The sequence below is a fragment of the Trichosurus vulpecula genome, chromosome 2 (assembly GCF_011100635.1).
Source record: "Trichosurus vulpecula isolate mTriVul1 chromosome 2, mTriVul1.pri, whole genome shotgun sequence".
NCBI lineage: Eukaryota > Metazoa > Chordata > Mammalia > Diprotodontia > Phalangeridae > Trichosurus > Trichosurus vulpecula.
Window position 1 is genome coordinate 229,036,616 of NC_050574.1, and position 26,074 is coordinate 229,062,689.

The following is a 26,074-nucleotide window of genomic DNA, read 5'->3' on the forward strand; positions in this document are numbered from 1 at the left end:
AAAAAGTGAAACAACAGCCCCGCTCCTCACATTAGACACTGGCACCACAAGACGGTGGCAGTCAGGCATAAAAAAATCTTAGCTCAATGCCCAGAGTCAAGACGAAGCTTAAGCCACTCAGAAAAAATTCTAGGTATTAAGCATTTCTTGGCCGAGGTTTTTCAGAAAGCCAGTGTGAGAAGAGCCAAAGAGACATTTTATTTTCCAAAGTACAAAGGCCTTTAGCTGAGGAACTTTTTTTTTGAAAGGGGTGGATGAATTTTTTCATTTCTTCCCCCATGTCATGATTGGTCATTACAATTACACAGTGTTTGTAGTGTGTTTTTTTTTGTTTGTTTTTATTTAAGTAACTTTCTATTTATCTGCTTCCTCAGCTCAATACCACAATACTGTTCAGGGATAAGATGAAAAGCCATGATTATTACTGTTTTTGTCAAGATACCCACTATTCACAACTATAGTTTCTAACTATTTTCTACCTTCACTGTCCTTTTTATTTTTATGTTTAACCTCTCATAGTCAAATGTATATCCTTGTGTTACTTTTCTCAGAGCTTTGTTTGGGCTTGTTAGATGAAATCATCTGAAAAATGCTCAGAGATAGGCAGGGAGAGTGGAAGGATGTAAGCTAGGTAGAGAAACAATTCAAAGCCAAAGAGATACATGGTCCAGTGTACTATTGCGGATTCTTCAAAGATTACAAGCAGATTAGGATTTTTAAAAAGCAGTGTCAAAGCCAGAGAATTGCAAGATAAATCCTTAAAAACAGTATGGCCTCTAAGGTCCCTTTCAACTCAAAATTCGTTATTCCACGGCACAATATTCATCGTACCATTTAGAATAGTTATATTTATTATTGAGCTACGCATAGGGCACATGTTATTATTTTGTTAGAATTAGTTGATTTTGTTATTTATTTAGTCTTTTTAAAATTTAATCTTCATGAAAGGGTTTTGGGGTCACATCCAATCCAATACAAGATGAATTTATTATGTGTGCTAAATGCTGGGAAGACAAAATGAAAGTCGCAGCCTTCCTGCAGCTTACGTTTTACTACGGGAATAAAACATGTAGAGAGACACAATAATAGATAACAAAGGAGAAAAAAAAGCTAACCATTGGGAGGGTGAGAAAAGGTTTCCAGTAGGAGGCAGTGCATGAATCAAACTGGCCTACTCATTGTTCCACGGAGCAGATTGATATTCCGTCTCCACCCTCCAAGTCTTTGTATATGCAGGCCGCCATACTGGTTTGCTCTTCTCTTCCCCTCAGCCTGTAGAACCCATCCCAACTCCCTTCAAAGCGTAGTCCAAGCATCATCTCCCATAGGAAGACTTTCCTCACTCCCCCATCCCTCCGCCCCCCAGTTAGTTATTAAAGCTATCCTCTGGAACTTACTTTGTATTTACCATACCCCCACACATATATTCTGCACATACTTATTTGTGTACATGTTGTCTTCCTTCAGTAGAATATAAGCTCCTTGAAGGCAGGCACTATTTGATTTTTCTACACATGTCCACCACCCAGCACAGTGCCTAGGGCATGGTAAGTGTTAAATAAAACTTCTTGAATGGAAATGAATTTAATTGAGTCGAGCCCTGAAGGAAGTTAAAATTATAAGAGGTGGAGTGATGGAGTGAGTTTTAGGCATTGGGGAGAGCCTGTGAGAAGGCCCGGGGCAGAAGTTGGAACACTGTGAGTATAGATGAGTTGGCCCGGAATGGAGAGTGGGTGCGTGTGTGAGAAAGGGACAAATATTCTGAGCCAAAGTAGTAAGAAGGTCTTTAAATGTCAGACTGAGGGGTTTGTATTTTTCCTAGAAGTATAATCCAGAAACACCAAATTTTTAGCAGGATAGTGACATGATTGGACTTATGTTTTAAAGAGGTAATTTTGTCATTGTTTTAAAAAGACCAAGGGAAAAAAAAGTGATTAAAAATTATTTTTTACTTCAAACTCTAGGTTTCATAGATTTTAGTACTTTAAGAAACCTTAAAGCATATCTATCTAAACCTCCTCACTTTACAGCTGAGGGAACTCAGGCCCGGGTAGTAAATAGTTAGAAGTGGGATTTGAATTCAAATCCTTTGATTCTAAAACCAGTCTTCCTTTTACTGTACCACACTACAGTTGGCACAGTGGAGCAGCTTTGTAGTATAACAGATAGAGTGCTGGACTTGAAGTCAGGGAGACTCATTTTTGTGAGTTCAAATCTGGCTTCAGACACTTACCAGCTGTGTGACCCTGGGCAAATCACTTAACCCTGTGTGCCTCAGTTTCCTTATCTGTAAAATGTGCTGGAGAAGGAAATGGCAAACCACTCCAGCATCTTTGCCTAGAAAACCCCAAATGGGGTCATGAAGAGTTGGACACAACTGAATAACAAGTGTATTTTTGAAAGATTTTTTTTATGGATTTGCATATTTTTATTTTTAAAACCTACATTACATTGAAAACCAGATTCCCACTGTAGCTTCTGCTGTGTACTTGCATGGCTACTGGTTGGGGAAAGAAGCAAATAGTCTGAAAGGTATTTTTTAAATGCGTAACTCTAAGGACACAATATAGTCTCATGACATTTATGGTCTAAAACCCTCACAAATGCTCATTGACCTCAGAAATATGAAAGATAAAAAATCAAGCGATAATACTCTTAAGATACTATAGAATATTTATTACCAGCTTCACGACAGGAGTAAATGTGTTAGTCTATGGAAAACTGACTGTTTAAGGAAACATTTTACAAAACATATTAGTGACAAAGATTCAAATGAACTTCACATATAAATAAAAAAGGAAAAGATGAAAACTGAACTGCTTTAATGGGAGCAAAAGTAAAAATGCCTTTTATTAAACTTAAAGTTGATATAATTAATCAAGGCCAGAAGACCTTGGATGATACCCATCAATTGGGACTCTATTCTGAGAAGAATTCTATAGAATTCTCAGAAAACTGAGAAGTAAGCCAAGGGTGAATTAAGGACATCATTTCACTCTGAACTTTGTGCATCACTCATCCTTGCAAACCTGATACTGGATATTAATGAAATTTTGTGTGTGTGTGTGTGTGTGTGTGTGTGTGTGTGTGTGTGTGTGTGAGAGAGAGAGAGAGAGAGAGAGAGAGAGAGAGAGAGAGAAAGCTCAGAGGGCAACGTACCCTTATCTCCTGCCAAGACTAGCAAATGACAAATTGTTTCATGAAGTCATGTGAAAACATGAAAATATACTAGCTGGTTTCCTCAGTCATCACTCAATCATCAGACTGTTTGGCTAAGCTAGACTGGTGGCCAGCAGAAATTACTTTTTACACACACACACACACACACACACACGCACACAAAATCAGAGTAATAAGTTGAAGGAAGTGGGATGCTGATGCACTGAAAACAACCCTTCAAACAAGAAAGAAAGTTTAAAAACAATCTCAACATGGCTCTGTGAAGACAAGCAGCCAAGCTTCTTTTAATGGAGGTTAAACCTGGACTCACAGCACCCTATGGTTAATTCTTGACAGCATGAAGGAGGTGTGTGCAAGTGGCAATCGTTAAGGGAATTTGTGCCTGAGTCATTTGGTAGTCTAGAAAGTAGAGACTATCTAGTATGGTGGAAATAGAACCCAGCTATGGATTCCATTCCCACCTCTGACACTTACTACCTGTGTTAAGTTTAGCAATTTGAGAGAGCAAGCAACAGGAAAAATGATCAGGGTACGGGAATGAATTGAGAGGTGCATTAAAGGGTCTTTCCCCCTCCACTGAATTTTTTCTTTGATGTTTTTCATCACAGGGGGTGACCCTGGGTTCTTGAGGAAGATGTAGCAAGTCCTACAAAGTTTCCAGATCCTAATGGTAGATGAATGAGGGTCAGGCCAATGGAGGGCGGACCTGGTCACGTGCTAACAAGCTTACAGCCCAGAGAGAGATCCTCTCTCTGTCTAGAATCTAAGGACTAGCCTAGTTCATTTTGGAGAGGTTCATTTCCAGAAGGTTAGCCAGCAGGTGATTTTTCTTTTAGCTGTAGTAACTCATGAAACTGACTTAGGCGTGAGATAGCAGTGATGGTGGTGGTGGGAGTTTATCATCTGCATCAGGGGTGGTAGTGCCACATTCATTCATGTGAATGAAATCATAGATTTTCTGAAATATGGAAGCATTATAAATTTTATATTTTTATTTTTTGGCATGGGTTCTGGAATGTTATACCCCCTATTCTTAAGTCTACTATTAAGCGATGATTGTGTTAGGATGTATTTTATAGGAGGATCCTATGATAATATCAGTAGCCAGCAGGTATATATCACTACAAGGTTTGCAAAGCACTCTACAGGTGCTATCTTATCGGAATCTCATAATAACCATGTGAAGCAGGTGTTATTACTATTCCTCTTTTACATAAAGAGACTGAGACTGAGATAGCTGCTTCTTGACTCTGAGTCAAGCTGTCACAGCATCATAAATTTAGAGGTGAAGGGCCTTTGATGCCTCTGAATCCAATCCTCTCATTATGTAGGTGAGGCTCCTGAGTCTGAGGGAGGTTGAATTGCTCAACTCACACAAGCATTAAGCGTCAGAGGCAGGAATGAGAGCCATAACTGAGTCTATGTCCACGATAGCAGACTGTCTCTACTTTCTTTTTTTTTTTTTTTTTGGCAGGGCAATTGGGGTTAAGTGACTTGCCCATGGTCACACAGCTAGTACATGCGTCAAGTGTCTGAGGCTGGATTTGAACTCAGGTCCTCCTGACTCCAGGGCCCACGCTGTACTCACTGAGCCACCTAGCTGCCCCCCTGTCTCTACTTTCTAGACTACCAAGCTGTGACCTTCATATGTCCAGTGAATGATATTTCTTCCCAGAAAATCTGGGGCTTAGTGAACACAACTGAAGAGAGGTCCTCTTGCCTTGATTCTGCTCCACCAGAAAGGTATTTATTCTTTTCCACTGGATCCAGAAAAAGTAAAGTATAGGATTTTAGAGCTGGAAGAGATCTTAAAAATTACCTGGTCCAACTTCCTTATTTGATGGATGAAGAAAGCGGTATCATGAAAGATAAAGGGACTTTCTGAGGATCACGCAGGGAGTAGGAGACAGTCGGGAATCAAATCCAGGTCCTCTGACTTCACATCCAGAATTCTTCTCTACACTATCGGTGATTCCTCTGAATATGGACTGCTGGAAATTTACAATAAAAACAGCCAGTTGTGGCATTCAAATTTTAAGATGTCTAGAATATTTATCCTTAAATTAAATGGAACGAGAGGATAAAGTTCATTTCTGAACTGCGTTTCGTAAATATTTGCTATTAACCATATACAATGAAGACACATGGCTTCATATGGCTATTGTTCAGTCATGTTTAACTCTTGGTGACCCCAAAGACCATACTGTCCATGGGATTTTCTTGGCAAAGATACTGGGATGGTTTAGCATTTCCTTCTTCAGTGGATTAAAGCAAACAGAGGTTAAATGACTAGCCCAGAGTCATACAGCTACTAAGTGTCTGAGACTAGATTTGAATTCAGATTTTCCTGACTCTGGGCCCAGTGATTTTATTCACTAGATAACCTAGAAGTCACCTAGTCCAACTCCCCTCATATTATAGATGAAGAATTGAGACCCCCAAAAGGTTAAGTGACTTGCCCAAGGTCATACAGATAGTAAGTGGCTTAACCAGAACTTCACCCCAAATTTACTAACTCCAAATCCAGCACTCATTCTGTTACACCACACTGAAGTCCCTTCTAACTCTCAGCCTTTTCAGCCTCATTATACAGTTCTCTCTTTTTCTCTGTGCATCGTCAGTCCCCCAGGCCTGGCATGCTTCCCCCAACCCTCAATTTAACCACTCAGAATCCCCCTTTGCCTTCAAAATTCTGCTCAAGAGACAACTTCTACACAAAGCCGTTTCTGATGCCCCAGCCTGCGAGTGCCTCCCCTCCCAAATTTACCTTGTATTTATTTTTTATATATTTATAGATGCTTATTTACATACACGTTGACTTATCTGATAGAATGCAAGCTCCCCGAAGGCAGGGACTATTTGTTTCATTGTTGTCTTTGTATCCCCATCACCTAACATAGTATGTGGCATCTAGTAGGTGCTTAATAAATGCTTGTTGACTGACCAATTGATTCTGTTACCAAATGTGAGATTCGGATAATGAAATTATTTTCTAAGTGCTTTCCCCTCCTCAACTTCAAATTTTAGGACAGAAATATCGTCTTTAATTCTACAGCCTGCCCACCATCTTTCTAGGTGGCATCCTAGTCAGCAGTCCTCTGTGGTTCATATAACCCAACATTTCCTTCCAGGCTACCCTGGAAAAACACATTGAGTAATATGGGATAGAATGACCTGTTAATTTTTTCCAGTGTTATTTTTTTTTTACCCAGAAGAAATAACGAATCATAAGACAACTGGGAAAAAGGAGATAGGCAAGGCAACAGCAGCAACTTTATAAAGCTTTTGAGAAGTTACCTTTACCATTCTCCATAGCCTGTTTAATACCTAGCCATCAATGCCACAGTGAAATTTTAAGTTGGGATCCTCAATGAATCCAATGGTTCAGCCTGGAGCGGCAGTGAGAGCCCTTTATCTGCAGTCAAGTAATCTAGAGACCAAATTTCAACTCTGCCACTCACTAATTTGGGTACTATAAGCAAGTCATTTCATTTTGTCTGAGGTCTCTAAGCTACCTAATTTGTAAAAGTGAAAGGGCTGGACTGGGTGACCTCTAAGGTCCGATGAAAAAATCCAGCAAGCTAATGTATGGACAAGCCAGAACCAGTTGATGGGCACAGAATGTTTGGCCTCTGCCTTTGACAGTCTCTTTTCTGCATTTTGTACAGCCTTAGCAACTGGATGATAACTATTGCCCAGTTCAGAGATGAGACAAGATGATAACTGGAAGGATGAATTCCGAAAGCACTGAATATTTCAGGGATTATCTGAGAAATGACAGAAGGGAAGGCTTCTCACGTAGGGTGACCTCTTCTCTGATGACTTTTTCCGGGACACAATGAAAATGACAGGTGTGAGGCTGGGGAGGCGTTCCCATAGGCTATTTCCTTCCTTAAGCACTCAGGCTTCTTCTGGCCAGATTTGATTAGAAATTCACAGCCAGTAACAGCTTTAAAAGCTGGAGGGAGGTGCCTTATGTTCACCTGCAGCCAGCGTTGACTATCTGATGATGGAAGAAATAGCTGCCACTTAGCTTGACTTTAGTCCCCTCAGTCTTTAGACTATTTAGATGAATCTTTTAAAAATTCCAGAATACATCACTGACTTTAGAATGAAATGGAGCTACTTTCGGATCCAAAGAACACAAAATTTTCTGACTGATCGACTGAAGAAGCCTTTGTTCAATTCCTGAGGTGTTTAAGGCAGTATGTCATACATGGTAAACACAGAGCTGGTCATGGAGTCAAGACAGGAGGACTCAAGTCTCACCTCTGACACATATTGGCTGTGCAACCCTGGGCAAATCATCTATTTAACCTCCCAGTGTTCCAGGTGACTCTCTAAGACTATAAATTGTAGGGTAGGTGTCAACCTGCATTGTTAGAGGAAATTTCCTCTCTGGGAATCCCTATGCCAATGAAATCTAAGTTTTGGTCTCCCAAAGATGTTTAAGTTACTCTGTTAAGTGCTTGGGATATGTAGAAGAAAAAGGACAAAACAGATCCTGATCTCAAGGAATTTATAAATGAATTGGAGGTGGGGAGCGGGAGAGGGTGGAAGGAAGAGGATTGTGATTATTACTGGTCTTTCCTAGAATCTTCTCAGTATGTAGATCGGGGTGGGGAACCTGCAGCCTCAAGGCCATATGTGGCCTTCTATATCCTTGGGTGTGGCCTTTTGATTGAGTCCAAGTTTTATAGAACAAATCCTTTTGTTGGGGATTTGTTCCGTGAAGTTTGGATTCAGTCAAAGGGCTACACTTGAGGACCTAAAGGGCCACATGTAGCCTCCAGGGCATAAGTTCCCCACCCCTGGGCCAGATCCAAATCTATGAAACAATTAGGAGGTTCCTAAGCATGTTCACAGTTTGTAAATTAAGTAACCCATTTTTGGCTGGGCCACCACATGGAGAAAACAGAATTTCAAAAAGATTCACAAATAGAGAAGTTGAAAGAGAGCTATTGGAAAGGGCAGGATCTTAAAAAGGGGAGAAGGGTGAATTAAAGGGCTTTGAAGTTTTCTTCTGGCTCCTGAATTTTTAATCATATCTATCGCTCTGTTTTCCTGAACATAAAGCATCTCCTAACACTAGCGTCTCTATTTGGCTGCCAGCTAGCTGGTATGACTACGGGAAAGTTGGTTTTCTCCAAGCCTCAGTTTCTTTTTTAGTAAAAGGGGGTAGGGGTACTCATGCTTGTACTACCAAGCCTACAAGGTTGGTGTGAAGAAAGTACCTTTGTATATTGTCAGACTATCATTATTACTATTATAATTATTACAGTTATTATAGTTATTACTGTTCTCTTGTTCTCATCCTTTTTGATGGAGTTTAGATACAAAGGGTGGGAGGACAAGTTGGTGTCTTGCTATTATTCTTTTATTTTTAATGATGTGCAGACAATTTCTTTGGTGGAAAAGCTTCTTTTTTTTCCTTCTTTTCACCCTTCCTTCCTTTTCTCCCTCTCACTCAGACAATTCGTTAATCTTCCAACAGGTCTTCCTGCTTCCCATTGACTCTTTCCCAACCAATACTTTGCCCCACTACCTAAGTAATTTCCAAAGGTATCATTCTGATCATAACACACTACTCTATACAAAAACTTAGAATGAAATCCAATGACTATCAAAAAAGGGATAAACTCCTGATTCTGGAATTCAAGGTTCTTCATGATCTGGTTCCTACCTCCCTTTTTAGCCTCATCTCATTATTTTCCTTCACATGCTCTGTATTTTAGCCAGGTTACCCTTTCATACATGTTCTGCCTTCTTGAATCTCCATGCTTTTGCCTGGGCTATTCTATGTGCTTGGAATGGATTCTTTCCGTTCTCCTAATCCCCAGATATTATTATTCCTTCCTTCCTTCAGATGGTGGTGAATCCATGAAGCCTTTACTAACCCTAACTCTCCTCCTCATAGGACTTTCTCCCACCTCAGTTTTATCACTTTTGCTTAGACCCACCCCTACTATACCTCTGTATACCCCTGTATCAATTTGATTAGTCTCCTCTCAGCCCATTAGATTCTAAGCTCCCTAGCTATAAGTCTTAGTACATTATAATACTTTACCTGTGATTGCAGGAGTTCAATAAATGTCAAATGAATGAATTAATTAACAGATATAATACCCCCTACTTCTATTCCCAGTGCCACATAACCAAGGTATTTTTCCTCCTGGTAGCTTGCTTAGATTTTTTTCTTTGTGTCTATCATTTTTTTCTCTCATATCATAATTATTTCTGTATATGCTTCCTTCTCACCTTCCCCTTTAGAATGGAAGCTTCTTGAGAGCAGGTGCTGCCATTGTGGCTCTGTTTCTAACTCCATCTGTAGTAAATATTAGTTGAATTGAATGACAAATAAAATAACTAAGACTTAATTCTTAACCCCTCCTTTTATCTATCTAATTTTTCCATGCACAATTCCATACCTCATTGGCTCCATATGACCACTTATTGCCTCTCTTATCCTTCTTTTACCCTTTCAAGGTTGGCTTTGATGTTCACTTAAACCAGATTTTTACCTCTATACATGTGTCTGTGGGCCTATATGGTACAAAGTTTCTCCAGAAGGATCACCATTCCATCCTCCCTCCCACCTTCACTATTTTGATCAGTTATTATAGGAATCTATCCCAACTACTCAACACTTTCCTGGTACTGAGGCATTTGAAAGCACCTGTGGTCACCAGGTTGATGAGTCCATAACACTTATCATCTGTACGTTTAGAATAGGAAGACTTCCTGGTATTTCTTCTTATAATAACATCCTCCAAGCTCAGATTTCATTTTTAGAACAGCATCAATAGGAAAAGATTCTGGTGGAAAGACTAAAAGCAAAGAAGCAATTACAATGTTTTCTGTGCAGCTTTACCTTGGTTTGTTGAATAACTTGGTCATTGTTTATTTCTGGGGAGACACAATCAATTCTCTAGGGATTCTTTCCTAGGGGGAGAAGGAGAGGAAGTCTGTGTGGCATAGAATACAAGAGTCAGGACTGGGATATATGGTTATAGTTTTTACCAGTAGCCAGTATTTGGACATTTTAAAATTCAGTGTCTTCAAATGAGTCAGAAAACCTTAAACTCTGGGATCCTAAGGTAAACTTCCGGAAAGGGTTCCCTTGCATATTAAGGGCAAAACAAACATAACTACTGCAGGATAGAACCCCTATTTAGTGGGCTAAAGGTCTGGAAATGATACTTGGGTAATCTTTATACCTATCAATTAAGGACAATCATCTTTGTGGATTGCTGAGACCATGAAAAGTCAATTTCAATTATTCAATCATTTACATACTTTATATTCTAAATTTCTTACATCATGAAAAAATACCCCCAAACCCACTCTATCTTCTATTTTCTCTCCCCAGTTGAGGAAATAGAGGTGACATGGTGCAGTGGAACCAACATTAGATTTGAAGACTGGAGAAACCCAGGTTGAATTCTCCCTCTCTCACACACTAGCTGTGTCACTATGGGAAAGTCAGTTAACCTCTCTGCACTTCAGTTTCCTCCTTTAAAAAAGGGGGATTATAATAATATCTGTTCCTTAAACTTTGCATTCTAGCTCCAGTGTCTGTCTGTGCCTTTGTACAGACAGACTATTCTCTATGCCTGGAAGTCACTTCTCTCTCTCTCTCTCTGTCTCTGTATCTCTCTCTGTCTATCTCTCCTCCTTTACTCCCTTCTCTGTGTGTGTCTCTCTCTGTCTCTTCCTCCTCTCTCTCTCCTCCTCCTCCTCCTCCCCCCCTCTCTCCCCCTCCTCTGTCTCTCATCAAATTTGATTTATTCTTTACACTTCCCTATTCATCTTGATTCAATCTATACTGCTTCCTGTTGGAAGGAGCAGACTTCTGGAAGTCTTGCCTTTCTTCTGATAGGCAGACAGAGCACAGTAGAGCATCTAATACAGAGAACCACTGTTTGCTCATGGCTGAAGACTGGCAACTTTATATCAGCCCCAGGCACTTGACATTCATGAAATATGTGCTTGGACTCTGCACCAGGTGATTCGTGTGTCTCTACTTTGCTTCCTCAGGACAGGGGTGCAGGAAGTCTTTTGTGAGAGGCATGTTAGAGTGAGCAGGCCTTCCCAGTTGGAAAGAACGCAATTCTTTCTCATTTTCACCTCTCAGAATTTTTATCTTCATTCAAGGTCAACTCAGGCAAAGGGGCCAGTGCTCCTTTCCTCTGTAAATTTCTCTATGTATTTATCTGTATGCATTTTGCATCCCTACAATAGAATGTAAACTCCTTGAAGCCAGGCATCCCTAATGCCAGTTAGAATAGCGACTTTTACAGAGAAGGCATTTAGTGCCTGTTGTAGTAAATCAAATAACATCTATAAAACTTTTTGTAAATCTCAAATTCAATAAGCATTTGTTTATTATGGGATTGCTATGTATGAGGCGCTTTGCTAGACCTGGGTAGACAAAAAAAAACAAAACAATGCATGCTTTTCAGGAGGTTATACTCTATTTGGAAGGACAGCATGTGCCCCAGCAAATAAAACTGAGGTAGGAAAAACCCTAATAACTAGACGGATCAAGGAAAGGTTTTACAAGGAAGTGACAAATACGGTGCACCCTGAAGAATAATAAGGATCCTAGTAGGTGATGAGGAGCAAGTGGATTCGAGGCATGGAGAATGATTTACAGTAGTCTAGGTAAGAGGTGTGATGAGGGTAAGATTGAAGATGGTAGCTCCAGGAATCAATGCAAATAAGGCAGTGGAGAAAAGTGAACAGGTTTGGCAATGGGATGGGGGAAGGAGGAATGGAAGATGAGGGAGAGGGAAGAGTCAAGAATTAGGAACCCGGGGAACTGAGAGGATGATGATGCTCTCACCAAGCATAGGAGGATTTAAAAATGAGTTGCTTTGGGATGGGATGAGGAAGGGGGAAGAAGGTGAAGTCAGCTCTTATTCTCCCCTCAACATGTGGTGGGTATTAAGCCAATATTTGATTGTCATCTTGGCTATAGGAGACCCAAAAGAGACCAAACAAAAATTTTTTTTTTGAGTGGAGGGGAAAGGAATTGGAAGCTATATGACCATTAACAGAGCCTGTACATGGATAGGTGTGAGGGAGTGGGGAAGAAGACTGAAAGAATAAGCGCACTGGCCAAACAGAACGGAAAGGGTTCCAAAGGTAAATGCTCCACTTTGTAGATTTGATTTGGGTCAGCTCTACTGCCAGGAGGTAGAGAAGGTGGGTTGGCAAAACAACAAAAACAATCAATGAGCTGGATATTTTATTGTACTTCTCTGCAATGCTGACAGAACAGTTGTGCTGTTCAAAAAATCTGCATGGGATGCCTTCATAAGGTTTTCCTTTAAATAGAGTCTTTGGGGAATATTTCAGCTTTTAAGCAATAGAGTCCCATTTTTCTTCCATTGGTGAATCAGCATTTGAAACATTATACTACAGCCTGCTAATCTAAAACCGCCTAGTTGGCACTTTTAAAAAACTGGCAGAGCATTTTATGGACGGGTACAATGGCATCTTCACATATCTGTGAGCATAAACAGGCCATGGAATTGTACTGAGTGTGAGTATTAAGTGTGTTTCTGAAAAGACCCCATGGTTAAGAGAATGTGCCACTGTTGAGCCAGCTCAGAAGTAAATTAACTCTGAAAACAGGGTCCACAGCTGCAAAATGCAAGTGTTTGGCACTAATACATTAGGATTAGTGAAGACTAGATTACAATAAACCTTTCACCCCCTCTGGGCAGGTGGCCTCCAGCAGAAATGGGGACTCCCAGAATCTCAGTTGGAAGGAACCTCAGAAACTCTCTAGTCATATGATGTGATATAGGCAAAAGGAAATCAAGAAACCTTATGTAAATGTTCGCAGTCCATTCAATTCAACAAATATTTATTAAGCATCTCTTATAAACCACCCCAGCAGAAATAAAGCATGCCCGTTAGGTGGTTATTCAGCATCCCCTCCACCCAAGAATGTGAAGGACCAAAAGATGTGTTCTGGACTTCCTCTGGAAAGGCCTTTCTCGTGGACAGATTCTCCCTGTAGGGACAATTTAGCAGGAGTTCTGCTGCCCAGCACTTGGCTGTGAAGAAAATTCAGCCAGTGTTTGCATCTAAATAGAGGTCCACAAGGAAAGAATTGGTGGCTTTAAGAAATAACCAAGTGAAGTACTCTCTGCTCCCCTAATGTCACCCTGTTCTCTCTGGCCTCTAAATGTGTCTGGATTAGAGGTTATTAGCCTGGGGCATGTGAACTTGTTTTTCAGATATTTTGATAATTACATTTCAATATGATTGGGTGGGGGGAGGGAAGGACTAATTGTCATAAGGTAACAGGATTTAGAACAAGGTCAGCCAGTCTAACCCCATCATTGCCACAGAGAAGACAGAGAGTTAAGGGGAATTCAATCCTGCAGGAAAGCTACACATACCTTTCCTCTTGCTACAAAGCAATGTAGTGAATTACTTCTGGCACTAGCTCTCCCCATCATCAGAAATTTAAGTCCCTCACTTTCTTTTTAATCCTAAGAACTTAATTTTATCCATTTAAAAACATTATTCTGAGAAAGTTTTACCAGATGAGTCCATGACACACAAAAGGCTATGAATCCCCTTGCCAATCTCACTCCTACCTCTTTTGCCTATTCAAATTCTTGTCTTCCTTCAAGATCCAGCTCCCCACTCTCTCCTATGTGAAGCGTTCCCTGGTGTCCCTGACCGAAAGTGATCTCTCTTCCCCACCTCACATTGTTCTAAAGTACATTGTCTGGATCTCTTCCATACCCTTATCACATTCTAATATTGGATTTGGAATCAGGAGACTTGGGTTCAAATCTCGGATCTGACATTTATTCGTTCATCTCTCTATGTCTCTTTCCTCATCTTCAATCCCCCCTTTTCTCTCACATTCATTTTCCCTTCTCCCCACATAGGTCATGGCTCTCCCCCCACTGTGGCATAATAATCAGAACGCAGCAAGGCATCGATCAGGGTGTAGGTGTAGCTTCAACTCCAAAAGCCCAATCCGGCATGCAGGAGCCCACAGGAGGAAAGGCCTACCCTTACTCCCCATCATGGCCCATGACAAGGGTGTTTCTAAAGGCTGTAGACTATAACATAGCACTAAAGGAGACAGAATTTAAGCAAAACATCAAGCTCCCAGACTCCCAGCATTATAGATAATATATATTCATCACAACCTGAAAGTAAGATGCTTTAATGGGTGTGATTGACAATAAACACATTTCTTATAAGGCAAGAATTGAGGAGGAGGGGAAAGGAGGGGGGGGGGGAGGGAAGGGAAGGGGAGGGGGAGGAGAGATAAGGGAAGGGGAAGGGAGGATTAATTGTCTTAGGGTGACAGGATTTAGAACCTGAAGGATCTTAGAGATCAGCCAGGGGTGGGGAATCTGTGGCCATAAGGCCTTCCTTCTATGTTCTTGGGTGCAGCCTTTTGACTGAGTCCAAGTTTTACAGAACAAATCCTTTTATTAAGGGGATTTGTTCTGTGAAGTTTGGATTCAGTCAAAGGGCTGCACTTGAGGACCTGGAGGGCCACATGTGTCCTTGAGGCTGCAGGTTCTTCACCCTGATAGTCTAGCCCCTTCACTGCCACAGAGAAGGCAGAGATTTAAGGGGAATTAAATTCTTCAGGAAAGTACATATACCCTTCCTCCTCCTAAAAAGGGATGCAGTGAATCACTTCTGGCACTAGCTCTCCCCCTCACCAGAAATTTAAGTCCTTCACTTTCTATTCCTTCTTCTCCCTCTTGGGCAATTCCCCCTTTATGGCCAATCTTTCCTTAGACAGACCCCAGGGGAGCTATGAGGTGTGGAGTATGAGAAGGCAGCTGACTGAGGGAAAAGCGAGGGCAATCCCAAAAGGTGGGGAAGTTCCTGTAGCCACCCACAGGGCCAAAAAGTTGTTATTTGTTCAGATAGAGCTCAAGATTATTCACATGCCAAAGGTGAATGTGAAAAGTTCAAAACCCTAATAAGATGTTAATTAGATCAATATTTAAAAACAATTAATGTTCTTTCCACATTTGGTCTCTTTCAGTAAAACACTGTCTTAGACTACAGAAGAAAAAGAATCTGGACACCATTAAGGACAAAATTCACAATGCCATCTGAGAAATTATACCTTAGACTCTTTTTGCTCTTGCCCATTCAAAAAAGAGCATTCCACCTGATTCCATCGCTGTAAGCCAGGTGTAGTGGAAAGAACACAGGATGGAGAAGCAGAGAATCTGGGTTTGAATCTTGCTCTGTTGCATCTATACATTTTGTGTCCAAATACATTTAAGTATAAACTTGGACAAATTGCTTACCCTCTCTGGGTCTAGGTCTCCTCTCCTATAACAATGAGGGAGTTGAACTTTGATTTCTAAGATCCCTTCCAGTGGTTCCTTCTATAATCTTAGTAATCAAACCGCTCTCAGTAGTGTTTATACAGACAAAAAAGCTAGAAATGACTCCACGAGTGACACAGAACACAAGTAGAAGGGAGGGTGAATTTCTTGTAAGGAAGACTAAAGATCTTCTGCTATTCCAGTTACCAAGGAAAGGTTAATGATTTCTAATGGCCTGGCCCTTGTCTTTTCACAGTCATAACTAGCAATATTTGTGACCAGGGCATCCCAAACAGAGTTCTGGGTAGATACTCTCTTTTTCTGCCAGGACTTTCGCACACTCACAGTGATGATGAAGTAGTAGGGACGAAGTGATCCCTCCAACAGAGACACTGTAGGAGTATGGAGACTGTTGGTATTAGAGGTGAGGCCATCTGATTGGCCCTGATTTCCCGGCCTGCTTTATGTACCCATTACTAAAGCTTTCCCTCTTTGGCAGAGGATCATGATTCTTTGCTATCTTCTATCCCCACAGGTATCCAGTGTTTCCAGCCCCTGGGGACCTGTGACACATAGCTTAGAAATGGAACCAAGGTGGAGGTAATATAGCCTTGACAACATCTGCATAATGCAAGGCCAACACTATGCACACACATGGCAGTTCCTTGTCCCTTATTATTTCTTTCTAGTAGAGACACCAGGCCAATGGTCCTCTTAAACATTCTATAAATTAAGGGCCCTGGGGAAAAGCCCCATTTACTGTACCCTAGTTACATTCCTATATCCGCCCATCCTCTTTTCTTAGGATTCATTTGAGAAATACCATTCTTATAATGAACTAGACTGAGAATCAAAATACTTGGATATTTTGATTCCTGGGTCCACTCTTGGCTATACTACTAATTAACTTTGTGATTGTGGGAAAGCCATTTAACTATCATCTTTGGCCTCTGTAAAAATTAGATGACTTCTAATCTCTCTCAGGGCAGGTAGGTGGCATCATGGATACAGCACTGGACCTAGAGTCAGGAAGACCTGAGTTCACATCTGACTTCAGACACTTCCTAGCTGTGTGATGCTGGGCAAGTTACTTAACCTGTTTGCCTCAGTTTCCTCATCTGTAAAATGAGAGGGAGAAGGAAATGGCAAACCACTCCAGTATCCTTGCCAAGAAAACCCTAAATGGGGTCACAAAGAGTCAGACATGACTGAAATGAGTGAACAATATTGTCCTTTAGCTCTAAAATTCTAGGATTCTATGGTTTTCTTTCCTTTCTAAGATTTACATAAATCTTTTACCCTAAACTTTTGCCCAACTGAGATGTTCCTGGTACCACATAAACACATACACACATATTATATATACACGTGCATATATAATATGCACATATCTATGCATATTATGTGTATATATTACATATGTATAACATGTCTATATATACACATGTATGTGTATATATATTTGATGACCCTTTTGCCTTTTGGAACAAACCATTTTCTACCCTTTTTAATCCCTTTCCCCCTATTCCCATCTCCTCATGAGACCCTGCTGAACTTATTCAGCTATTTTTCATTCCTGTACCAAGATTCATTTTCTAGTAATATTATCTTTCAAACAATTCTGCATATACATAACTTCTCCAATCTTTTTAGTTTGGCAACTGTTCCACAGGTTGGTCATCATCACCAATACATGTTATTAATACAGGATAAGGCTGAGAGTTAGTATCAAGTTGGAGAGACAGGACAAGTACATGAGTGATAAATAACAATATGAAGAAGTATATCCTAATGCCAAATGACTAGAGTATACATTAAATGCTTCAGAAGTCCCAAAGGTGAAGGGTTGGCTACTGGGTACTAGCAAGGCCTGAGGCTTGGTATAGGAGGAGCAGGGGTACAGGGAGTAGGAGGTGGGATGAATAAATAAATGAAAGAAATAAAAAGCATTTAGTAATCTTATTACGTGCCCAGCCCTATGCTAGAAAATACATAGGAGACATAGTCACTATCCTTAAGAAGGTTATAATTTCATTGATGAGAACAAGTATATATACATATGCTAACAAAAACTTACAGAGCAAAGTATAAAGTACAAATTAATATAGTACAAATTAAGTTATTTCATGAATTCATGGAGATATTCCATGAACTATGGGCCTCACTCAAAAATTATGTACTTCCTGGAGCTTTTGTAAGTTACCACTGAAAGAACGACCCCTAAATGAAACTTAGGGGTACAATGACACCTCTTAGTAGTAATCCAAATTTGATAAAAAAAAATTAGTCAAATCCTTTGAAAGTTATTGTGAAACAGATATAAGCATAAACTGAATGAATGAAAAAGGCCCAGAGACATTTAGTGAGTTGACCAGTGCCACACAGCTGTTAAATATTTGAGGCACAATTTAAGTCCAGGACTTCCTAACTCCCTATCCTTTTCATCATGCTTCCAAGAAGTCACACCATAATGGCAAAGTAAAATCCCTTTAAGGAGGGAAGGAAGCAAGTATTGATTAAGCACCTACTACTCACCAGGCACTATGCTAAGCATTTTACAAATATAATCTCATCGGATCCTTAAAATAACTGCACAGTAGGTGCTATTGTTATCCTGCATTTTATAGCTGAGGAGATTGAGGCAGAGAACAAATGACCTGCCCACCAACACCGTGTACTAGATCCACTTTTAACAAAAAGCAAATCCAACCTGTCTCCTAAAGCTGTTTGCTTCTGCCTCTCTGCTCAGCAGGCTGATGCGTTGTTTTTTTGTTTTTGTTTTTTTTTACAATATACTTCCAGTAGAGAAGTATGAGGGGACAGGACTGCACATGATACTTCCCTATTTTCAACATTGAAGAAAGACAAATGCAACAATGGTTGACAGAGAGAGCACAAAGAAACTGTCACAATAATAACCTGACAACAAATCAGTGATTCCTTTTTTCCAAAACGTTGGGTCACTTATGATTCCTTTAAATGAAAAGGTTATGGGAGTCTTCCATCCTGTGGTTATCAAGACAGAGCTCCTACAACATTCTCCTAAAAACTAATTTCAGGCCCAAAGATGTAACCTAAGCTAAGGGAAAAACTAATCCAGAAAAGCATTCCCTAAAACCAAACCAAAGCAAACCCTTCCATCCTTCTCATAGCAGAATTCCTTTGTTTTTAAACTCCCCAATATTATAAATCAAGGCAACATGAGAACTTGAAAAAAAGATGTATATATCCTATGAAATATAAACAAATACATATGTACAAAATTAAAATACAGACATAGGCATAGAGAGGAAACCTAGTCTGTAAAAGAAAATAACAAAAGGGATACTAGTATGGGCCAAACTGATAAGACAGTCCCAGAATCAGAAGGCCTTGGAGTTGGAAGGGCTCTCAGAGCCAATCTGGTCAAAGCCAGGCCTGAAAAAGAATCCTTTTTATGACTTAGCCTACTAGTGGTCATCCAGCCAGAGTATGAAAACCTCTAATAAGGGAAAATACTGGGGAGCACTTCCTGCTGATTACTCCCAACTCACATTGGGCAATTCCATTGCTCTTTCATGGAGCCTCTGCCTGAGTTCTTTTATGGAAGTCAGAAGAAACCACACAAGGACACTCTCAAAGTCTCTCCAAAGAACTTTGGAACCAATTCGAGACATGGAAGACATTAGCAAAGGACCACCCAGCATGGTGTGCTTGCATTAAAGAAGGCACTGTACTCTATGAGCAAAGCAGAATTGTAGAAGCTCTAAAGAAACGTGGGTTCCAAGGGCTCCAAGTCCCATGTTTATCCACATTGATAATAATAGGTATTGGCTCTGTGGTTTCTTTTAATTATGGAACACCCTGATGAATGGGATTCTACTAAGGCAGGGTGGAACCTTCTCTGCACCTTATTATCTTAGAGAGTTTCTTAGAGCATTGAGTAGTTCAATGACTTGACCAGGGTCATAAGGCAATTATATCAGAAGTAGGATTTGACCCACAGTCTTCCTGGCTCTGAGGTTACCTCTCTGTTCACTATGCTATCCTGCCTCTATATTTATAATAATGACAGTTGTAATGTAGTTGTAAGGAACGAAATAAGCTTTTATTAAGTCCCTACTATGTTCAAGGCACTGTGTGCTAAGTATTTTACAAATATTATTTTATCCTCACAACCACCCTGGGAGGTAGGTAGTATTATTATCCCCACTTTACAGGTGAGGAAAATGAGGCAGACAGAAATTAAGTGACTTTCCCTGGTCACCCAGCTAGCAAGTGTCCCAGGCTGGATTTGAACTCAGGTCTTCCTTACCCCAGGCCCACTAATCAATCTACTGTGTCTCCTAGATGCCTCTGCGTACAAAAGCCTCTTCTCTGTAGCTACTCAAAGAGCTTGCCCTCAAGACTTGTCCCCTTGCATCTGAAAGATGACCAACTATTTATTGCCTTGTAAAAGCTACACACAGAACTGTATACTTTTCATTTTTTTCTCCCTCAGCCTGAAATGTTTTGCATTTACTTCCCTAAAATACGCAATGGCCCAAAACATCAGTGGTTGTTGACTCTAGTTTTAATTGAGGAAGAAGATCTAGCAAAGCAAATATTCCTGTAGTTCAGGGTCTAGGTGAATTAGGGATATTCTAGCTAAGCCTCTGTTGATCTTCTTAGGAAAATCAGTAAGCTGAGAATTCCACTTTTTTGTTCCATTGCTTATGTTAATCCCCTTGTGAAAGAGAATGAAAAGAAAAAAAACCAAACCACCACACAAAAACTAATCCAGTGAATTTCACCAGCCTCCAGACTAAAGTGTAGAGCCTTATTTTAGTAATGATAATAATAGCAAACATTGATATAGCAGTTAAAAGCTCGAAACTACTTTAGAAAGATCATCTCCTTTGATCGTTACATCAACCTGGGAGGTAAGTGCTATATTATCTCCATTTTATAGATGAGGAACTGAAGACAGGCACAGATTAAGTGATTTACTCAGGGTCACACAGCTTAGTAGATGTCTGAGGCTAGATCTAAACTCAAGTTTTTCTGTGTTTCCTTTTTTTTTCTTTTCAGTCTTGCTCTTCTAGCCCTGCTCCTGGTCTTTCCATCTCAAATTATTTTTGCAAAGATTCCACCTGAAGTTACATTTCTAAATTCCTCTTTTTCTCTTTTCCGGGGCTCCCATGTGTCCCCTAGACTAGGGCATCTCACCTCTTCTTCACATGATCCACTATCTAGTTCTGCTTTGGGCCCTTATTCTATGTCATCTCCTATTCTTCTAGAAGTCTTTCTGGCCCTTGGGTCCTTTGCATTATCACCGTCCATTGGTAGGGGTCTTAACTAAAGATACTTCCTAAATTTTCTAATACACAAACACAGAAAGCCATAAGAGCTAACCAACACTTCTCAACCAGAATCCTCACCAGCACAGATTGACCCTGCCCAACAGGATTACACTGTTGACAATTTTATCTGAATTGTCTAGGTGGGCCATCCTCAGAGAGGCTTAGCACAGTCAAAAAAGGCACTAGTGAAGGGTCCTCCGGCCAGGGCAGCTGGACTAGAGATAGGAAAGAGAACAAAAGGATGAGTGGATCTTAATCTAGTGAATGAATCTCAAGGTTTTTTGTTATCAGCTTCAGGTCAGCCACCTGAGGCAGCCCTTTCCTGATCTCCCTCAGTTATTATCACTCCATTCTTTGAAATTACTTTAGTCACTTTGTACGGCATATATTTTGTATCCTCTCTAGCAGAACGTGAGTGCCTTGATGACACGGACTTCAGTTTCTGATCTTTCCTCAGCACCTGGTGTGGTACCATGAATATAGCAAACACTAACAATAACTGTTTGTTGGATGAACAAATGAATGAATGGGAATAGGGAGAGGAGAAAAGGGAGGAAGGCATGAGGGATGAGGGCTGCCAAAGGCAGTGGAAATGACATTTAGAAAGATATGTTTTAAAAACCACCCCATTGCCCACCTGGAAAATATTGTAAGACAATAAAAGACCATCCCTGCCCCAGAGCTGCTGAAATTAATAGACCACAAATGTTACAGACAACAAAGCTCTGCAAAAAAAAAAAAAAAGAAAGAAAGAAAAACAAAAGAAAAGAAAAGAAAAAAAAAGAAAAGAAAGAAAGAAAGAAGAAAAGTCTATTTTAAGGGAAGTCAAACCACAGCCCAGAACTGCATGTAGTCACCCTGGGGCTAAAGTGCAGCTATCATATAGCAAGAGCCAATCCCACTGCAATTCAAGGGCGGGTTTCTCCTCTAGCCATCTGTGTAAAGGGCACCATCCACCAATGAAGGGTTTGCTCATTGCATCCCCATGGATCAAACTATGGAATGCTTTTGACAGAACTAGCACAAGATTTCTACATATGCAGTTCTTGGGTTGAATATCCCTACTAATAAGAATTCTGCTTTATTCCTTTAGGTCGCTCTCTCGATTTTCTTGCACAATAAAGTAGTAAAAAGTATGACAACACTAAGAACTGCTATTAGTAAACATGAAACAATGATTTTTCTTTTCATCACCATTTTGGTTATTTTACATCATTGGAATATAAATAACACGTGAATCCAGTTTCATTTCCACCACTTCCTCCCAGCCCCAAATTCTTTTCTTTTGTGTCTTTTTCTTTCTTGCTTTTTTCTTTCCTTCCTTCCTTCCTTCTTTCTTTCCTCCTCTCTGTTTCTTTTTTCTTCCTTCCTTCCTACCTATGCAAAGGGATCCTAGAATATTCATCACTGGAAGAGAATTAGACTAAGTCTATCCTTGCTTGCCTTCCCTTCACCCCAACTTTGCTCATAGCTGCTCCTAAAGCATCCTAGCCAAGTGAGTAGTCTTTCTTGTCTTCAAAAATCTCCTGAAAGGCCACTCAGCCTCCCTCTCTCTCTACTGTCGTTGTCAGGAAATTCTCCTACCTAACCTAGATTCCTCCTCATGTGGCAATTTAAACCAGTTTCCTCCTGCTCATTCTCAAAGAGGACTAAAACCAGCTGGTCACACACAACAGTGTAAAAGACCTTTGTATACATGAAGATAATGATTAAATTGCCCCCTCACCCTTCTCTTTTCTACGCTGAGCAATCTTGAGCCCTTTCAACTTTTCTCAAGTCTGATTTACCTACCCTTAATCAGTCCTGTGGCTCTTCTCTGAATCCCCTCCAGGTTCTCCGAGTCCCTCTTTAAATTATGGAGTCCAAGCCTCCCCAAAGTACTCTCATAAAGGTCTGATCTCATAGTTTTTACATGTTCTGCTTATTATCATCATCAGTCAGTTGGCACATTACTATGTTTTCTTCTTAGACTCACTTGCTGCATTAAAGTCAGTACTTCCTCATCTTGTTTTTGTATTGTCCCCTCCCCCTTTTTTATCTCCCCCTCTCTTATCTTACCCTCCCTTTCCATTCAAAAGCAGTAAGGGAGAAAGAAAGGAGAAAAGAAAGGAGATAGAAGTAAAGGAGAAAGGCATACTTTCGAATCTCCGAGTGATGGTGGGTAAATACTTTTAGAATTAAATACTAGCAAAAAAGCTTTTTAATGCTGGATGAAATTGCCTTCACCACCACATCCATTAGCATCATCTAAATTCTAAATGTCTCCTCAAAAGAGAAGATGCTTTGCCAAGTTTTGCTGCTTATGCAAGGCAGTAAGAGTGTCATATGCAGAAAAGAGGTTACTCGAAATGTTATTTAACATCTTTAAGTTTTATGTCTGTTTTAAAGAGCTTAGAAATTCTAAACAGGGAAGCAAGAGATTCTGAGAATTTCATTTTCACAATAATGAGCCATGTTTGTTCCTCTAACAACTTGTGGCTACCAGCTCCATCCAGACCCAGATTAAACCTTGAACTTGAGCAGCAGTCAAAAGAAAGTTAGGGAGAGGGAGTCAGGAGGCATTTTAGGTAAGAGAAGCAGCAAAAGGTTTTTTTTTTTAAATGAAAAACACTGACCTGTATCGCTTTAAATCCGTTGAGTAGCCCCAAGTTCTAAGGTTCCCCTCTCTTGTAGCCTGTTTCCTGTAAATGTTACATGTGACTACACTTCCTTACTGCACCTTGCTCAGCTTGCCACTCAAACTGGCCAGAGGCATGTGATAAGATCGCCTCTCTGCTTGCTTCATTCAAGGTTTTCCTGCTGTCTTTAAAGCAGTGACTTGTTTCCTTCTCCCTCTCTACAAGTCACCCCAGGTAGTAATTTTCCTGGTGTTCTTGGAATATAGTCAGAGAGATGAGCTAGGGGCAGGGGCTGTGTCACCCACACAAGCCACTCCTTCTCCTGGGAGGAGGGGAGAAAGGAGCTAGAGAGAAGACAGGAAGAGGGAGTGGGGCAAAGCCTCAGAATGCCCCCAGGGAAGTTCCGCCTGACTAGGACACCTTGGACAATTGGCAAATGCAGGAGGCAGTTCCAGATATCTCTGGGAAAGCTTAGGGACCCTCAGGTGCCTAGGCGCTGCTGAGGAAGCAATGCTACAGCTATCCGACTCCAATGTAGGCAGAGGGGCATCTCCGGTAGCCATGCTCTGAAGAGTGGTCTCTGGGCCTCAAACCCTCAGCTCATAAGCTGGTATCCCCTAAATTCTGGGAACTAAAATCCTTGGGAGAAGTCACTTCCACTGCAGGCCTCCTACTTCTCTGGCCACAGTCCCCCCAAACTCTTCTTGTTTTGTCCTTTCTGAGAAGGGATGTCCTTCTGCCTTCTGGTGTATGCAACATCGTTAATAACAATTACACTAATGACAGTTATGTTACTAATAAAACAATAGTAACTTATATTTTTATAGCACCTTAAAGTTACTTTTCTTACAACTCACTGAAGTGATAATGTACAGAGATCAATTACACAGATATTCAAGTGGATCTGTGAACTTTCTAATGTGGGTATTCTTTTCCGACAACATAGATTGCAACCCATCCTCACCTACCCATCCTGCATGACTCTTATCCAACCTTCGTGAAAGTTAACCATAGGGGGCCACCAACAGTGGCCTTCCTTCCTCTGTCCTGACATTGAGAGGATACCAGTGGGGAGCACAGACTGGCTAGTGGTTATCTCTTGTTCTCACCACATGACCAGTCTTTTCTGACAATACATTTCTCTGATGACATCCTTTACTTCCGTTCTCTTTTGCAGTTTTTTCTTTGTTAACCTCTGTACTGCTTATACCCATCCTGCGAATGGTGCTAAATATGACGGTTACCATTTTATCCCTTCTGGAAGAATGAGAAAGAGCCCAGAATGAGTGTCCGGGGCTCAGGGAGATGACATAGACAGTAACCAATGGAGCAGATTCAATGCCAGGTCTTCAGACTCTGAATCCAGTACTCTTTCCACCCTGCCCCTCACAAAGCCAAATGAGGGGGAAGCTAGGTGGTGCAGTGGATAGAGCACTGGCCCTGGAGTCAGGAGAACCTGAGTTCACATTTGGCCTCAGACACTTGACACTTACTAGTTGTGTGACCCTGGGCAAGTCACTTAACCCCAACTGCCTCACCGAAAAAAAGAAAGTCAAATGAGATAAGTGCTTTGCCAACCTAACTCACGACATAAAAATGAACTATTATTGGCACTACTGCCATCAAGAAGGAAGGGGCAATGCTGAACCAGGTGTACGATGAGCACCCAAAGGACCAGAAAGCTCCAAAGAAGTTAGATCTGGCCCTTCTCATTTTATAGAAGAGAAAATTGAGGATTTGAACAAGAAGTGCTGTAGAGGTGAAGTACAAGGTCTCATAGCTGATAAGCAGCAGAGTTGGTCTCATGGTTCCCAGGCTAGTAGTCTTTCTACCCTTTCCTCCTTAACAATTCCTTAGCTTGGGTGTGCTGCTTACATATATGTTAATATAGGGTGTCCCAAAAGTCCAAGTTCTCTTTTAAGCTTTTCAGTAACAGAAAACTAAGACTTTTGGGACACCCTGTATATAGGCTACTGTATTCTACAATATTATGACTTAGAGCTCATCTATGTGATGTGCTACGTAAGACCACTCCAAGTGAACATTCTCCAAGTTGTTCAGTTAGATTGGCTGGTGGGTATGCCCTCAATATGGCACAATGGAGCCTACTTCAAGAGCTATGGTATGATATGTAGCAGGAGTGGCTCTTTCTTTCTCATTTCTTCTGCCCACTCTACCACACTCTGTTCCTCCATCAAAACTCTGAGTCCCAACCATGTAGGACTGGCAGAAAGCTGAAGGCATACTGGGAGTAAGAAGCTTTCCCATTCTCCTGGCTCTCTGTCTTTTTGTCTTTGGTTTCTCATGAAGGTTTAAAACTGAACCTAGTCCAGGATGCTCTGATGGTACATGTATATTTTTAAAGTTAAATTGATATCTTTTAAAAGAATGATAAAATAATTTCCTTACACCATCCCCTTTGAATCATCCTTTGTAACAAAGAAAAAGTTAAGTAAATTCAACTGACATTACGCATCTGTAGTGACCTTCCTCTCAAGCATAGAGAGGAAAAGCATGTTTCTATGGTGTATTTTTTTTTCTAAAAGGTAAATATAGCTTAACTATTCCAAGGCCTGAAAATACTAAAAGTTCCCAAATGAGAAAGTGAGCACCTGATTAA

General features: G+C 40.7%; 1 protein-coding gene and 1 pseudogene across 4 annotated transcripts in view; both read right to left on the reverse strand.

The window, feature by feature from the left end:
• The window catches only part of WIPF1 (WAS/WASL interacting protein family member 1), a 161,486-nt gene that overhangs the window by 74,709 nt on the left and 60,703 nt on the right, over positions 1 to 26,074 (reverse strand). The window contains exons 1-2 of one of the 4 annotated variants that reach the window (XM_036745169.1): positions 23,452 to 23,729; positions 5,000 to 5,168 (exon numbers count right to left, since the gene is read on the reverse strand). The gene's annotated coding sequence lies outside the window, so the exon portion shown is untranslated. Of the gene's footprint in view, positions 1 to 4,999; positions 5,172 to 10,051; positions 10,106 to 23,451; positions 23,730 to 26,074 lie in introns of those variants that run through there. The other 3 variants (XM_036745166.1, XM_036745168.1, XM_036745167.1) reach the window with 3 other exon arrangements.
• Positions 11,001 to 11,257, reverse strand: LOC118836925 (annotated as a pseudogene).